Source organism: Protopterus annectens, chromosome 3.part0 (genome assembly GCF_019279795.1).
Source record: "Protopterus annectens isolate FY-2018-M chromosome 3.part0, PAN1.0, whole genome shotgun sequence".
NCBI classification, from domain to species: domain Eukaryota; kingdom Metazoa; phylum Chordata; order Ceratodontiformes; family Protopteridae; genus Protopterus; species Protopterus annectens.
The window spans coordinates 1930086595-1930103460 of NC_056731.1; positions in this window are offsets into that span (position 1 = coordinate 1930086595).

Below are 16866 nucleotides of genomic sequence, written 5' to 3' on the forward strand. Positions count from 1 at the left end.
CTGGTGAGGGTGTCTTTCACTTTGGGTCCAAAGAGAGAGGACCCATCAAAGGGGGCGTCAGTGAAGGAAAACTTAAAGACCTCCGTGAAATGACACGGGTGCATCCAGGCTTGCCTTCTAAGAGTTACGCCTGAGCTAGCTGCCCTACTCGCCCCTTCAGCTGCATAAGATATGAGCCTCATAGATGAGTTGACAATGAAACTTAGGGTAGACAACTGGGTGTTAACAGTCTGCGCTACCGCCTCAGGCATGTTACCCATCAGAGTATTTCCTAGCTCCATCAGGAGATCTCTTTGGAGCCGAGTGAAAAGACAGAGGTAATTCAATGACCATAAGGTAAAGGTCACCGAAGACAGGGTACACTTCCCATACTGGTCCATACTCCTGGACTCCTTGTTAGGAGGATGGACTGAAGAAGAAGCCTCTGCAACTTCCTGCTGAGTGGCTGCTGCCACCACCAAGGCATCTACCGAAACCCCTTTGGTAAGGAACTCTTTGCCCGGGGGAGCTGACAGAAACTTGTTTGGACATCTGGGCACCGGTTCCATGGAATCAGGATTCTCCCACACCCTTCGACAAATCAAGTCCAGAAGTTCGTCGAAGGGAGGAGACACCCAGGAGGTGGAGGGTTGAGCTCCGAAGGCCTTGATGAATACCGACTCCTCCTCAGAGGGGGTCTTGGAAGGCCAGTCATCTCTCTGCCTCAAAATCTCCAGGATGTCGGAGAAAGAGACATCATCGGAGGACGACTTGGGGGACCCCTCTGACTCCTCGAGGCCGCTATCGGAAGTGAGGGACTCGTCCTGGGAGTCTATGTGCTTCCTCTTTCACAACTTCCTACTAGGGGGCGCGTCAGGCACCAACTCTGAGGGGCCCTCAGAAAGTAGGGGACCACTCAAAGAGGTATCCCCAGACCTTTAAGCTCTGCCATCCAAGGATAGGGGGGTGTCAGAGGCTCTAGCCGGGGTGTAAGGGGATGGAGTGACTGATCCAGGTGATGTAACTGACGATCTGACCAGTGCGCTCCTCATGGCCTCAAAGGCAGGTCACCCCGAATCCGAGGACCGACCCATCTCTGAGACCACGACCAGAGTCGGGATTCCCCGAGCTGAAGCACCGAGAGGCTCGGAACTGACAGTAGTCCCGAGATATCCCCCTCGGGTCCAACTGTGGAAACCTGAGTACCAAAACCAGAGGACGGAACCGACATGGTTGGAGCCGATGCCGGCTCCGATAGACTCACATGTGGTATCGGAGCCGACACGAGAACATCACTCGGTGCAGAGCACTCCAGCTCTGATGACACATGGGTGCTCGGAGGAGGAATCACAGGTACCAGAGTGGGGACTGGCTCCGGAGCCTACAGGGTCAGAGCAGAGAACAGTTTTGCTAGCACCGGCAACTGCAGGAGCCTCTGGACCACCCTATCCAGATCCAAATCAGAGAGCCTAGAGGATTTGGAGGAAATAGAAGGAGATCAGGATCTCCTACCTGGAGACACATGCCTAACACTGGGTGACTGGCTCTGAATAGTTTCCAATAATATCAGAGCCGAGGTAGGCTCCAGCACCACCAATACCTCCTGCGGCCCCGAGGACAATGGAGCCGAGGAGGTAGTATCCCCTATCGAAACCTTCTCCTGCAGCCCCAGGGACAATGGAGCCGAGGAGGAAGTATCAATAATAGAGACCGTCTCCTGTGGCCCCGAGGACAATGGAGCTGAGGAGGCAGCAACCACTATTTTAACCTTCTCCGGGGGCTCCGAGGAAGCAGACGGAGCCGGAGATCTCTTCTTGGCCTTGGAAGGCTTAGATTTAGGACTGGAAGAAGAAGAAGGATCTAAGGACTCCTCAAAAGAGGGCTTAATCAGGCCCTTCAAAATCAGTTTATTTTTTTCTTTCCTGCAGTACCCTCATGCTAAAAGCGTGGCAGAAACTGCAGGACTCCTGCAGGTGAATAGCCCCAAGACAATACACACAGATGGCATGGCCATCCGTAATAGACATTTTATAGCCACATTTAGTACACTTTTTAAACCCGGAGGGTTTATGCTCCTTCTGCTCTTTAGACATGGTAAAAAATAACAGCACACTGTCAACCGACAATAACACAAGAGGAAGTCAGGAAAACCAACACCACTAACGGCCAAGGAACTCTAAATCAAACGTTTCTTGGAGTAGCAGGGAAAGACGAGAACAAATCCAACTACAGTTTTAACACCAGAAAAAACAACATAGGAGAGGACTAGGTCCTCTAACTTAAACGGGCCTAGCCCGCCAAACAAAGGGATACCACAAACAGCCAATCTCACTAACACTCACAAAGAAACTTAGACAAGGAGAAAACTAGCTATTAAAATAGCTTTTGTAATATAACAGACTGCCAAAATACTTAGAAAAAGTATTTGAAAGGGTACTTAGCCACAGCCAAGCGAGACCACGTCCTAACTCTACGAGCGGCAAACGAGATCTGGGGCTAGGGCGAGGTGCATCTTGGGATACCAGGTTAGCCCAGCCAATTAGAGACTTTGTGCTAGAGAAATTTGGCCGAGTCGGAACCCGTGAGTAAGGAATGTAGGCGAGATAGGACCACATAACATCATCTCATTAAGAAATGAAGCAGTTCAGAATCCTCAGACTGTTATTTGTCAATTCTCAAATACAGAAATATACCATTGCAGCCCACGGGCATATCTCAAGTACAATTATTATTGGTAGATGTCAAAAATCCAAATTATAAACTTATACCTGGCAGTAGGCAGGTTGCTGCTGAGCTGTTGCAGGCCAGGCACACAGAGCAAACAGAAGTTTTACAGAAAGTGGAGAGAGTAAAATGAAACAAGGTTAAATTCTAGATTCATCTGGTATCAAAAAGTTTACTCCAAGATATTGTAACTGATCCTAAAGATTATTGTAGATTGTATTTAATGCAGTGTTGAATGTTCAAGTGTGTAGAGAAAAGCAGGAAGCATTTAACTAAGCTTGTGGATCGAGGGACTAGCTAGTCATTTGTGAGTCAGGCAAGGATAGTTATTGACCATTCAACAGCTCAGGAAGGCAACACCACTTTATCAGAAAGTAAATGATTGGATGGATAGATGAAAATTAATTTCAGCAGAAATATACATTAGCGACTGATCTTAATATTAATAAAAATAAACTTTCAGTTGACATTCAAGCAGAAAGAGACAGTTGTAACCACTCTGTTGTTCATAAATATTCTAAATTTGGGAGACTGATTCAGAAGCCAGTTCATGATAATGACTACATGTACCATATAAAAGTCAAATATGCATTTTTTTCTAAATTCAAATGAGTCATTCTTTACTGCTGAATTTACACTGTGCATTATATGAACATACCCATTATAATCAGATATCTGTATTTTCTGAATCAGTATATATAATTTAATTAGAATATATGATTGTTTTTTAAAATAAGAGATATAGGTTCATAGGTTCATAGGTAGGTACTAGGCTATCGGCCCAAGGGCCTACGTAAGACTAGCCACTGCCAGCAAGGTACCATAGCTTACGCCTCCCAAGAAAGTTATTTTCCTGTGCCACTGTCCAGCAGAGACACAGAAGTGATCCCCGGGGTGTATTTCCTATTTCCCATCCACTCATCAAGATTTTTCTTGAAGAGTGCTAATGAAGAACTTTGCTTGACATAGATGGGTAGCTTGTTCCAGAGTATAGGAAGTCTCTGGGACAGGAATCTATACCTCCAACGTGTCCTGTTTATTGTGGTGACAAGGTTTAGGTGTCTAGATCATGTAGTTTGGGGGGATTGGGATTTCTTTAGGTGTAGCATGTCCAACAGCTCTGGGTTTGACATAGCTTTATATGTTAGGCAGAGATCACATTGGAGTAGGCGATATGCTACGGAGTAAAGCTGGAGTTTTTTGAGGCGGTCAGTGTAGGGCATTTGTTTGAGGTCAGTAATCCTCTTTGTGAGGTACTTCTGTGGGCTTTCCAGCTGCTATAGATGTCTTGTGAGGTACATTCCAAAATGGGTGCTCTACTCTATAATGGGTATGAGTGACGAGTAGAGGGGAACAATGACCTCTTTTTTCCTGGATGAGAACCCTTTTATGATGAGGTGTGCTATGTAGAAGGACTTCCTGACTACTGTGGCGATGTGACTATCAAAGGAGAGACTACTGTCCACCTGGGTCCCAAGGTCTCTTATCACGCATTCGGTGTTAAGTAGATTGCTGCCTATGTGGCAGTTCATGGGTACAGAGTTTTTACCAAAGGGGATGACACTGCACATTTTGGCATATGCCACATACATAGATATACAAAAAGTGTATGTGTGTTTGTGTGCATGCATGCGTGCAATGTGTGTGCACACGTGTGTGTGTGTGTGTGTGTGTGTGTGTGTGTGTGTGTGTGTGTGTGTGTGTGTGTGTGTGTGTGTGTGTGGGTGTGTGAGTGAGTGGATTTGTGTGCTAGGGTGTAGGATCATTAAGAATTATGTGAGTGATATATAGACTGGGAAATAACATTCAGTAAGTATTTGTAGTGATTTTATTAATAAGGAAATGAGGGATAATTGATATTTGCAATGATTTTATTAGTGATGCATCAATTTAATGAAGGGGTAACTTCCATTTGGGATTATTCATTTTATTTTACATTTGTTAAATGGATATGTGTACTCTTCTAAAAAACATTTTCTAGCATGACCTGGGACGAATAGCAAAGCGCAGACAATCAAATAGAACACTAAAACATGTTAGAGAAAGATAAACATTGTTGTAAGTAGTGTTACAGGACAGTAGTTAGAGTGTTGTAAGAAAATTAAACTAATAAGGAATTATTCAATCAAAAGAGAAGAATTATTGAGAGTCCCATGAAGGACGTAAAGCAAAGTTACAAAAAACAAAAAGTAGGCAATCACCACGTCTTAAACTTTTATATACAAAAAATAACTTTAATTAACATAATCGTTCAGAAAGATGGCAGATGCTTTCACAGTCATAAGACTGCTTCTTCAGACCTAAAAATGGATGCACTACAGGAGTAATTTAAAATCCAGAGCAACTAATGTTCAATGGGATTTAGAAAAGGTAGGTCTGGAAAAGGGATTCAGGGCTGTACAGGGACTAAAGTATAGTCAGCTTTTTAGATGACTTTGTAGCATAGTGGTTTTGACCCTGACTACATCACATGTGACTTGGGTTTAATTAGCAGCCCAACTGCTGGAGAAATCAGTCTGAGATGTATGGTTGTGAGTGGTCAAGTTCAATTTGCCTGGGGCGGGGAATCAGGTGAGAGAGCCAGTTAAAGTCCTGACATGGGAGAACCATCTGGGGGAAAGCAAAGTACAATGCTTCCCTACACAGGGACTTGGGGGCACAAACCTAACCAGACTGCATATGCTCCAGCTGAACACCATTATTATTTGGAAATGCACACTTGTAGCAGCTGAATATAGCCAAATATTGTACCTGGCCTACCGAACAACAGCAATAGAGCTGCTAGGAGCAATAAAATCGGTCCAAACCTCCCTCTGTGTGATGAATGTACTGCTTGTCTCTTTCTTCAACTTTTTGGTGTCTTCATTTGCTAGTGGCACATTTCTTATGAAAGCAGTACATTTTCCAACATCTCACTCCCTCAATAAATGCAAATAGCTTGTTCTTACCTTATTGTGAAAATTAAGACTTACTTTTTAAGAATGTTCAATGTTCTTCATAGTCAATGTTGCAATACTGATTCTTGGGTGTTCCTGCCATGCAGAAGCCTGTAACCAGCCCAGCTTTCAGAGTCTTTACATCATTCCTAGCCAAAGACTGACTTCCAGATGTCACGGTATAATAAGGGCATCTATTGGTGCCATTGTCAGTTCTTTCTAGCCATGCAGTCTGATGCACTTCAAGTATGTTTAGTATGCTCACATTCCATTGATCAGCCAGTTTTTTTCACAGAACCTTCTTTTTCTTCCAGTCAGATAAGTACCCCACTGGAGAAATCTCTCTACTAATCTAATGTTCAGAAAAGCCAACAATTGTTTGAAGTGTGGGAAGCAAATCCTGCATAAATATTTTCACTTGTTTTGTCTGTTTTGCTTAAGGCCTCAGCAAGACTTCTCTACCTGTCCTGACTGTGCAAAGTTCCTTGTGAAAACTCTAAAATATATGGCCAAGGTACTAGCCATCCATATGAAGTCCTCCACTTTGGCTTCCTCAGTGGAGTCACAAATTTGCTACCACAGGGCCTCCACAGATTCCAAAGTTGTCTAGCATCATTCCAAAAAATGGAAAGACAAAAAGGCCAAGGATCATAACATTTCAGAGAAAGCACCAATTTTAGGTCAAAAGTCGACTGATGACCCAGGTGAGATGCCTTTGCAGGCCCCTGGCCTGGCAACTCCTAGGCCTGAACCCTCTGGCATGACCACTCTGGAGGTCAACATGGTCTCCAACCTACCTGCAAATACTTATGGCACACACATCAGTTAGGTCTGAGGTCACTCAGCAGGCATCGGCTTCTGACATCCATGCCATGGGTCCCCAGGGTGGCACTTTATCTTTCTCAACTATCAAAGCTACAATTAAAGTCACAGTCAGGTTACCACAACCTCAGGTTTCCCTATTTAAATGGACACCAAAACTGAAGTGTGAACAACTTCTTTTTCATCTCCCACATCTCCATCCACTTTTTCACAGACCAAAGCTCAAGACTTCCTTAAAATTGCACAAGAGTTTATGGCTTTTATGAAATCTAGGCATCTGTTTCATGTTCCCACTACTAAGGCATCCCCATCTAAAATGAGTAGGGATGTAGCTTTTCAGGAGCAGGAACATTCTTCCAGCACTGAGGATGAGGAGGAGTTGTCTTATTCTGGCCACTTGCCACCACAAACATACCCGGACTCATGCTAAGATGACACCCTCTTTTCCATCCCCTTAGGATCTTTCCTTTCAGAGATACACTGCATAGAATGAAGGAGAATTTCATATGTGAAAGTAAGCAGTTCTCCCAGGCTCAGGCCTACTGCAGGGAATTGCTACATTTGTCTTTACTCAGACCACTGGCCATTCCATCTGGACATGTTTTATTGGATGATGTCTTTGAAGACATTGCTTTACACCCTGATTCTCCACCCCCTGCTCTTAGGAAGCTAGAGAGGTTTTACAGAGTTCTTGACTCTCACAAACGGGTCTATAGTAGAAGACCGAAAGTTTAAAATTGTGAATGCTCTAAAGAGCGAAAATGCCAGACCTCAAAATCATTATTGTGGGGGGCTGCGCCCACACACCCCGCTAAATATATATTCCAACTCCAAGATTGCACTATAGTGAGAAAAGGGAAAATATTCCGATCTTTACTGTACTGCGATCTCAAAAAAAGCACTTAGAGGTCCGACATTTTCACTCTTTAGAGCATTCGCGATTTTAAATTTTCAGTCTTCTAATATAGACCCCCTCACAAACACCTTTAAAAAAAACCCCAAAGACTGACCCTTCTGTAGTTTTACTGACTCCACAAAAGGTACATCTAAGGGACCAGTCAGACATCCCCCCTAAATTATTAGACAGATTTGGGATGAAAGCTCATATCTCTGCCACCCTGGCAATGAGAGTTTTGAATTGTCAGTTCTATATGCTACAGTACCTTGAATCTCTGCAGAGCAACATTCTAGCTAAGACAGACTCTACTGTGGATAGAACCTTATCTATGGGAAATCCAGAAGACAGACAGAGAAGCTTTACAGGTATCCGAAATCACTAGTGAAATTATGATACCTTAGATGCTTCTTGCAGAGCAGCTGCTACAGGTACTGTCATCCACAGACATGGATGGCTCAGGACCCCACCCCCCCTGACAGATCAGGTTTAGGGTGAACTACTAGATGCTCCATTAGATGAGGTCATTCTTTTTGATCTTCCAGCTGAACATGTTTTTAAGAAGCTGGATAAAAAGGAAAGTAAATTAAAACTGTGAAAGAATTTTACCTGTCTCCAACTCCAAGGTACTATAGGAATTAACCTTCTCAACCTTGACCTCTTTCACTTAGACAACACAGAGGAAGGAATCCCCATGGCAAAAGTCCTAGACAATCCAGAAGATGACAACCAGAAGAATCATACACAGCAGGGAGCTCCAAAGAGCCCCCCCCCAGCACAGAGACACACTGTGACTATGTCCAATCATAGCCCCCCATACACCAACCCATCTTCCCCTCCAAATCTCTGACTTAAAGACTCTCCTTATTGCTAACCCAATGGAAAACCATCACCAGAGGCTGACAACTACTTATCATCATAGAGAAGGGGTACTGCATCCCATTCAGAGAAATACCACCCTTCTTGGGCATTCCAAAACCACCAAAAGAGCAAGAAAGTTTCTTACCACCTATCCTCGGGGAACTACTTCACCTTCAGGATAAGAAAGAAAAGGCTTCTACTCAAAGATTGTTCTAGATCCAAGAAAGAAGGGCACTTAGAGACCCATCTTGGACCTCTCAAAGTAAATAAGTTTCTCAACATCCCCAAAATTCAGAATGCTTACATTGCAAAAGTTACTGCCCATGATCTTCCAAAATGCCTTCATGGTAACTCTAGATCCAAAAGATGATTACCTCCATGTCCCCAAATCAGACAATTACAGAAAGTGCCTAAGATTTGTGGCAACAGGTTTCACTTCCAGTTCATTGCTTTACCATTTGTGCTATCTACCACTGCCAGATTTTTCACAAAACGTCTAGCTCATCTAATAGCACATCACAAAACTCTGGGATTTCATATTTAACCACATTTAGATGACTTTCTCGTTCAAGGAAGATTCACATTAGAGACTCAAAATGGCTTGTAGATCACTATATACTGTTTTCAGAAGGTAGATCTCACCTTAAATCTTCAAATCTCAAACTCCTCCTTAAATAAGGATCCTCTTTCTGGGAGCTGTCATATGTTTGGTTTAACAGAAAGCCTTCCTTCCCCAAGACAAGAATACTTTCTTAATAGACTATTTGACCAGTCTTCTTCGAAAATAACTCCTCGCTGCAAGAGAATTTCTGAGGATACTGGAATACATGGCATCCTGCATTATCATGATCCCACTCACAAAATTACACAAGAGGAAACTTCAGTTGTTCCTAACAAATGCTTGGGAACAGCATTCCCAACCTTTGGAAACCCTACTGCCTTTCCTTCCCTGCCTGAAAAAGGAACTCCTATGTGAAAAAAAAACCATACAAAGGAGCCGAGGGGTAAATTTATCTTTATCAGAAGTAGTCAAGACCATCAGCACAGACAGTTCCGACATAACTTGGGGGCCCACTTAGGTTCTCTGAAAGTGCAGGGTATTTGGTTGCCTCAGTAGAGAAAATTGCATACAAATCAGAATGCACTACTCTACTAGCAGTCTGCCTAGCCATAAAAGCTTTTCAACAAAACATAAGCCCAAGGACCTTGTAAATCTGGACAGACAATAATGCAGTGATGCTATACCTGAACAAGCAAAGGGGGACCCTGTCCTACCCTCTTTGCAGCATTTCCAGGTAAATTTGGATGATAGCTCAAAATTAGGGTTAACCCTCATAGAAGAGACCTCTGTCAAGTTATAAAAATGAATTGCCAGTGGCCAACTTCACATTTATCACTCTTACACTAAGATGATGACACAGCAAAGCACTACATGCTAAAGAAATAGAGTTCTAGAGGCAGTTGTCATATGACTGCTATTTATTTGGCAACAAATAACTAAGAAGGAACTGTGCATATAAGGAACATAGGTTTTTCAGAATATGATCTTTTTTCCTATACATCTTTGCAGCTCTGGTAGTTTGAAAGTGACACATATGACTATAATGGATATGTCTATGTCTTGCAGTAGTCATGAGTTTGATTCCTGTAGCCTTCCTTTGTCTACTGTTGCATTCTCGACAAATCAGTTAAGCATGCAATGTTATTTGTTTGAGCCTGAAAAGAGTCCATGTGGACCAGTCCTCTATTGTGGATACAAATTATTTTTCAACCCTCATAGTTGTCAGTAGTACAAACATTTTTTTAACCCTCATGGTTGCCACTGGCTTTTCAGTTCTCTCTTATGTTCATCAGAGAATACCAATCTATTGATTTGTAGACCAGAAAAACACTAGCTAAACATGTGATCTATACTGCTTTTGCTTCATTCAGACCATATTCACTAATTTATTTATTTCAGTATTACAGCATTGAATATAAATGAATAAATTAGGGTTAGGATGAAGGAGATATTCATGCCTCCATGCATGATGTGCATTAAAGTATATTTTTACTTCTCCTTTTGTTTCACATCAAGGATGACATCGCAAGTGGTTCAGTAGCTCTGGAGAGTACAGCAGGACTAGGTGAACCCATTACACATATAGAAATGGACTTCTTGAAGCTTAAATGGCTGCAAACACAATGGCAGCATTTCGAGGTGTGTTTGGCATGGAAAATAGTGCCGAGAGAACTGAGAATTTTAAAGATGCCTACGACAGGCGCGATGTATCCAGAGCTGCTTTACAAATAGCAGCAACTTAACTTGGAGGTGAGTCTCCATTATATGGCCCTATTAAATGAGTTTTTTCAGCCTGAAGAGAAGCGTTTACAGGATGACATTAAGTGTCAGCAACGCTCTCTCTATTTGAAATATCCTGGTGCTTCTGTGGATAGTGCCATGGAGAGGGCTTTTGATAATGTTTTTGTGTATGAAAAAAGACTTTTTGAACAGAAAAAGAATAAGATACATACAGACACTGTCGATTTCAGGAACGGACATGTCTTTACTTGGCCGAGGAATGAGACGAGTAGGGTGACTGGACAGGGGAGGGGTTATACCCCTGTAAATAGGGTGACCTTGCCCAATAACAGAGAGGCACTGAATTTGAATGTGCCTGGAACTGTGGATAATGTACATAAAGTTAATGATGTTTCTAGTGATGTTTTCAATGAGGAAAATGTAGTTAACAGTGATGCATATATTGTTTATAATGCTGATAATATTATTAATGTGAATGTAACAACGAAAGATATTAGTAATATGGACGGCTGTGTACAGGGTAATGGGGTTGGTGTATCAGGGAGTCAAACCATCAATGTTGATAGGCCTGAGACCTCTGTAGTGAATGTGGAACCTGGACCTATAGTTCACAGCAAAGTTAGTACTGCCTTTAAGTCTGTAGCCACTGGCTCTAAAGGACCATGCCCTTTCCCCATCAACAATCAATGGAGGGGAGGGAGGACCAGGTCCATGAGCAGAGGGAGGCAAAAACGCAGAGTGTGAGGGGAGGAACACACAGGCACCACACTAAAGAAGATGTGGGAGCATGCAAATCCACATTAGTATGGAATTTATCTCAGAAGGTTTTGGATAAGGATGAATTAGATCTCTTGGATAAAGGACTCTCCTTTATACCCTCGACTAAAAGTGACATAACAGATAATTTTATGGATGTTAAATTATTTAGTAGGAATGTAAAACTTAGGTTAAAGTTTAACAATATTGCCCCATCAGAGGGACTTAGATTTTCTAAACCCAGTATGTACAATCCTAACCTCCACCCGCTATTGGATGCCTTTACTAAACTGGTTGAAGAAGATTTACACCAGATGGAATTTAATAGAAAGTCCATGAGAAGAAGGGGGAACTTATCTGTTAGACATAGGATTGCCTTGAATCGACTTCAATGTGATGATGCCATTAGAATCAGACCAGCCGATAAAGGCGGACTGATAGTGGTAATGAACACGTTGGACTATGATAATAGTATGGTATCCATGTTAAATGATGACAACTTCTATGGTATACTTTCTATGGGGGAAGTGGAGGTTTTGGTGTTCATGTTGTATGACATGCTAGATGATCTTTTGAAATGTAATGTGATCACACTTAAGTTGCATAAATTTCTGAAGGTAGAATGTCCACTTATATCAGTCATACAGGGACTCCACAAGGTTCATAAGGACCCTCACCATCCACCAATGAGACACATAGTGGCAGGGAGGGGTTGGGTGACAGAACCCATGTCCTTGTATCTGGAGAAGTTCCTGAGACCAGTTGTGGATAAGATTCCACATGTTCTAAGAGACACAAAACAGTTTCTTATTGGATTATATGAAGATCTGTCTAGATTTTGAGTATGTGTTTGTATCCTTAGATGTGCAATCACTGTTTACCATGATTCCAAATGAAGATGGTATGAGCTGTATACATTGCTCATTGGCAAGGTACACTGAATGCAGTGACAAATTTATAGATCTTTTATGCTCACTTTTAGAAGCTGTCCTTGAAAACATTTTTATGTTTGGTGAACAGGTCCATATTCAGTGAGATGGCGTAGCTATAGGCACGTCTTGTGCCACTAGTTACGTCAACTTGGTTATGGCCACTTGGGAGAGAGAGAAATGTTTCCCTCTAAATAGCTTCCAGAATTACGTTTGTTTTTACAAACGGTTTGTGGATGACCTGTTTCTATTATGGACAGGAGGGGAGGAACGACTTGTAGAGTTCCTAGATGAGATAAATCGGCTCACTAATCATTTGAAATTTACCATGGTCACTTCAGACATGGTCACTTCAGATACTTATATAGCATTCCTGGATGTCTTTGTGGAGAAGTTAGGGGGATAGGACCCTGAATACTGGTGTTTATAGGAAATCATGCCACAGGAATACACTTCTACATAGGATGTATATGCACCCTAGGTATGTGTTCAAGAATGTGATCAAAGGTCAGGTTATGAGAGCTTCCAGGCTCAACCCCACTGATGGGGGATTTCAGAATGAGTTGAAGGGATTGCAAGACAGACTGTTGGCTAGATCCTACAATGTGGATGAAGTATGTGAATGTCTCGAAGGAGTTGAGGCATTAAGGGATCGTAGTGCCTGCCCTTATTTTTCATCAAATGGCCTGGGTATGAACCCAGTTGAGAAACCCTCACATCCAGAAGTCAGGGTTCCCATGTTCTATACACAGGATACCAATGAGATCAAAGACATCAATGTTAAGAACTGGGGTGTATTGACAGTGGATCCAGTCATTAAGGAGTTGGTAGGTGACCATCCTACTTTTATGTATAAAAATAAGAATAATTTAAAGAGACTTCTATGCTACTCGAGAGCTAGTAGTGGTTTTGGTGCCATTGATTTACAGTGTACCAGTCACTGTGGTAGATGCAATTTTTGTGATTACATTGATCACAGCGCGATATTTGTACATCCAGTCATGAAGCATGAGTTCAAGTTTAGTGTTTGTGCAGATTGCTTGACAGAACATGTTTATTTGGCAAGCTGTATAATGTGCCCTGCATATTACGTTGGGAAGACCGACAGAAAGTTAAGGGACAGAAAAAGAGAACATGTCTATCAGATTTGTATAGTTTCAGATACCAATGCACTTTCCAAACATGTTCAAGAGTGTGGCCACCAGCATAGTTTTAAGTTTATGGTGATCCAGACTATTAGACCTAGTAGTCGAGGAGGGGACCTCAGAAACTTTACTGAAAGATGTGAGCTTAAGTGGAGTATCAGACTTAAGGCCAATAAAACCACTGGCCTGAATGATAAGGTACCCCTGAAACCTGTATTAAAAGCACGTAGGCTTATAGCCAAGTAGCTGTTAGAGTAATGCCTCTGTGCTGACACATGCGTATCATTTTCAGCATGAGAATTAATGTGTGTAGTTTGTTTGTATCCATCATATATTCCTCATTATGGAACATATTTTTATGAGCATTTTTTGTGTTACTTTATGTCTTGAAAGAGCACAGTTCCATTGTATGTTGTCTGGATTTTATTTATGTTCAGCAATTTTATTATGAATTTTTAATTTTAAACTATGTAGTTATTGTATTCTATGTTTTTAAATTATCATATATTTGTAAGTAGTGGGCTATATTTATAGTCTTTTAGTGTGAGATTCTTTTAATGAGAATGCCACTTTAATGTAATTGAATGAATTAACTACATGATGGATTAATTAGTTGTTTAATTGGTATATTATGAAAGTATAAAATTAGAATTTTTCCTGTTTTCCAAGTTTTAATGGTCTGAGGAAGCCCGAAGGGGTGAAAGTGCTTACCAGTGCATGAATAAACTGAGTTTTTATTTCAGTTTGGACTGTTCCTGTCTTCGATACCTGTTTGTAAGGAATTCATATGCTTTTGAGTATTTGCAGCCTTTGTTTGCTCCTTTACCATCTTCATTTTATTTTATATTTTTATTTTATTTTACTTTCTAAGTTTTCATTTATTGTCCCGGGATTCATCATTTGGCACTCATTATTTCATTTTTTTGTGTTTCATCATTCAGTAAAATGAAGTAGATTCACATTACGTCTGCATCTCCATTTCCTGCCCAGGAAGGGAGGACGTCAGCTGTGCAGTGAATCCTGTGTCGATATTTTACAAAGATTAAAGAAGATGACACTAGGGTGATGTAACAGAGTGTCACCTCAGTGCTACTGCTATCACAGGGCCCACAATGGTGGAGGGTAAAAACAGCTGCGATATTTGCTAGTTAAAAAGACAGCCAGCTATAACTGTGGATCTATGCAAGAATTAGAACAATAAAGCAACATCTGAGGTAGGTGAGAAACTCTGGTTATGTCATGTGGAAAAGTGACATAGAACAAAATAAACCAGTTAGTTTAAGTGCATGTTTTGTCTTTATTTTCTGCACTGCACAATTTCCCATTCCTTCAGCTAGGCTCTGTGTACTGCATTTCATCTTCAACATCTACCTTCATAAAGTGATAACTTGCCCACCTTTAGCTGGCACTAGTCAACAGTCAGATTACAGCATTCACTCCCACAGCCAGCATGGCAGCAGACTGTTTCTGCAAGTTGAAGACTCAGCTAGCGAAGGTTGGGGCTTAATTACTGCAGCTAGCATGCTATTTTCTCTAACGAGGTTCTTTCAGGCTTGTTCATCTCACCCAGTATACAGCTAGCAAGCACTGATGGCATCAGGCTTGAGGTATGATAGCGCAAAGTGCATTCTTATCTACTCTTTATACATTCATGCATTTATTGCTTATTTTGACAGAATGGGGTGATAACTAGCAGTAAGCAAATGTATCCATTTGAGAGTTCTAGATATTCTGTTTTGTACCGAAAAAAGGGTATGCATTCACATTTCTTGTGTTATACATACCTAAACTTATCCTTTCAATTCTGCTGTAATACACAACTACCGTTCTATCTTGTAACTTAATGTATATGCTGACATCTGTCTGTTGTGTCATGTCAATATTGTAGCTTACAGGTAAAAGGTGGTATGGTGTTTTGAAAATGTATACCTGTGTATTTGGCTTGTGAACACACTTTTGAAATCCCTAGTTTCAATCTACAGGCCTTCCTTCCCATCATTCCAAGTCACATTGAATGATCTAAAACTAAAATTGATCTTGGGTGTTTGATGTGGTCAAACTTTACAATTTTTAGCATGTTTCTGACTGGGGTGATGTAAGCCAACTAGCATTTTGTAATATTTAACATCAGTGCTGTGATAGTGTGAACTGCAAGGATTCCTGCATTTTTGGTTTCACATTTTGTATCCTCTGTCTTTGTGGCAACAACATTATAGCCCCCCACCAGCACTACCTGGGTGTACATACAGCACACACAACACAAACAGTTCATTGTTCACAAGTCCCCTTTGTCCTTTTCCTAGAACTCTTCAATGCACGAGAGCTATAGTGCAGAAAAAAAAATAAAATGAAAACTGCAGTCAGCAACAAGGAATCTCATGAAGATAAAAGGTACTGTTCTGAAGGGTGACCTCTCACACAGAAAACAGTTCACATATGTCTGTTGCCATATCATAGAAAACTGACACACTCATGATTAAATCTGCCATCAATGTGTAAGTAGGACTTCAAATGTTTTCACAGTATGGTGTTCCTGCACTGAAGAACAAAGCAAATAACACCAGTCTGCTGCAAACCTTACTGCTAAATGAGGTGTTTGTGACAGACCATCTCAAAGCATGCACAATAAAAAAAAAGATGTAACAAAGACTGAAAGGAAAGGCAATATTTTTATTCTGACAGCACTAGAGAGAAGAATGCATAACTCTACTCTGCTTCAGGGATTGTTTCCAGCGGTTTCACACAAAATGGATTACAAGTGTCTGATAAGGAAACATTATTTTATATTAGCAGCTGTGTTTATGCAACTGAGCTTCTGTACATCAAAATATGACATGAAAAAGATTTTTTCAGCAAAGCAGGAATATAACCTATGTAATTAGCCATTCTTTTCCTTTGTGTCCTTAAAAAAAGTGAAATGTTTGGATTTGATTGTGAAATTAATATTTTATGCATGAGATGTGCAATGTAGCACTTCACTGAAACCCCCTATAAAAGTAAATGCGCATGTCTGTCATGTCATGATCCAACATCCAAGAACTGGCAAAACTCTCCTAGCTTAATTCAAGGCAGTATTTTGATGTTGGGAAGCTTTAATATACATATGCAGTCATATACTAGCCTTGTGTTCAAGCACTTACCGAGGGCAGCTGTGTTCAGACAGTGTGCTCTCCTGTTAGAATGAATGTGAATACCAACAAAGTTTCTAAACTGTAGCTGACGATCCTCACATCATTTCTCCATGCTAATTTCATCAAATGGGCTATTAATTCCATTACTGACCACTCCCTCTGTACTTGTCTTCCAGCAGACACCCCCCTTGCATTGACCCTTCTACAGCAACCATCAATAAAATATTATCAGGCTTTAATTAAGCCACCTATCTTGAGACCTTGGCTTGAGTGGACTGGAACCCTGTTCTGTCAGTTTCTTTTTAATCACACACCACATTTCCGACTGGATTCTTGGCCGAAGCTTATTATTATGCATAACTATAGGACAGTGGGAAGTGTTTAAT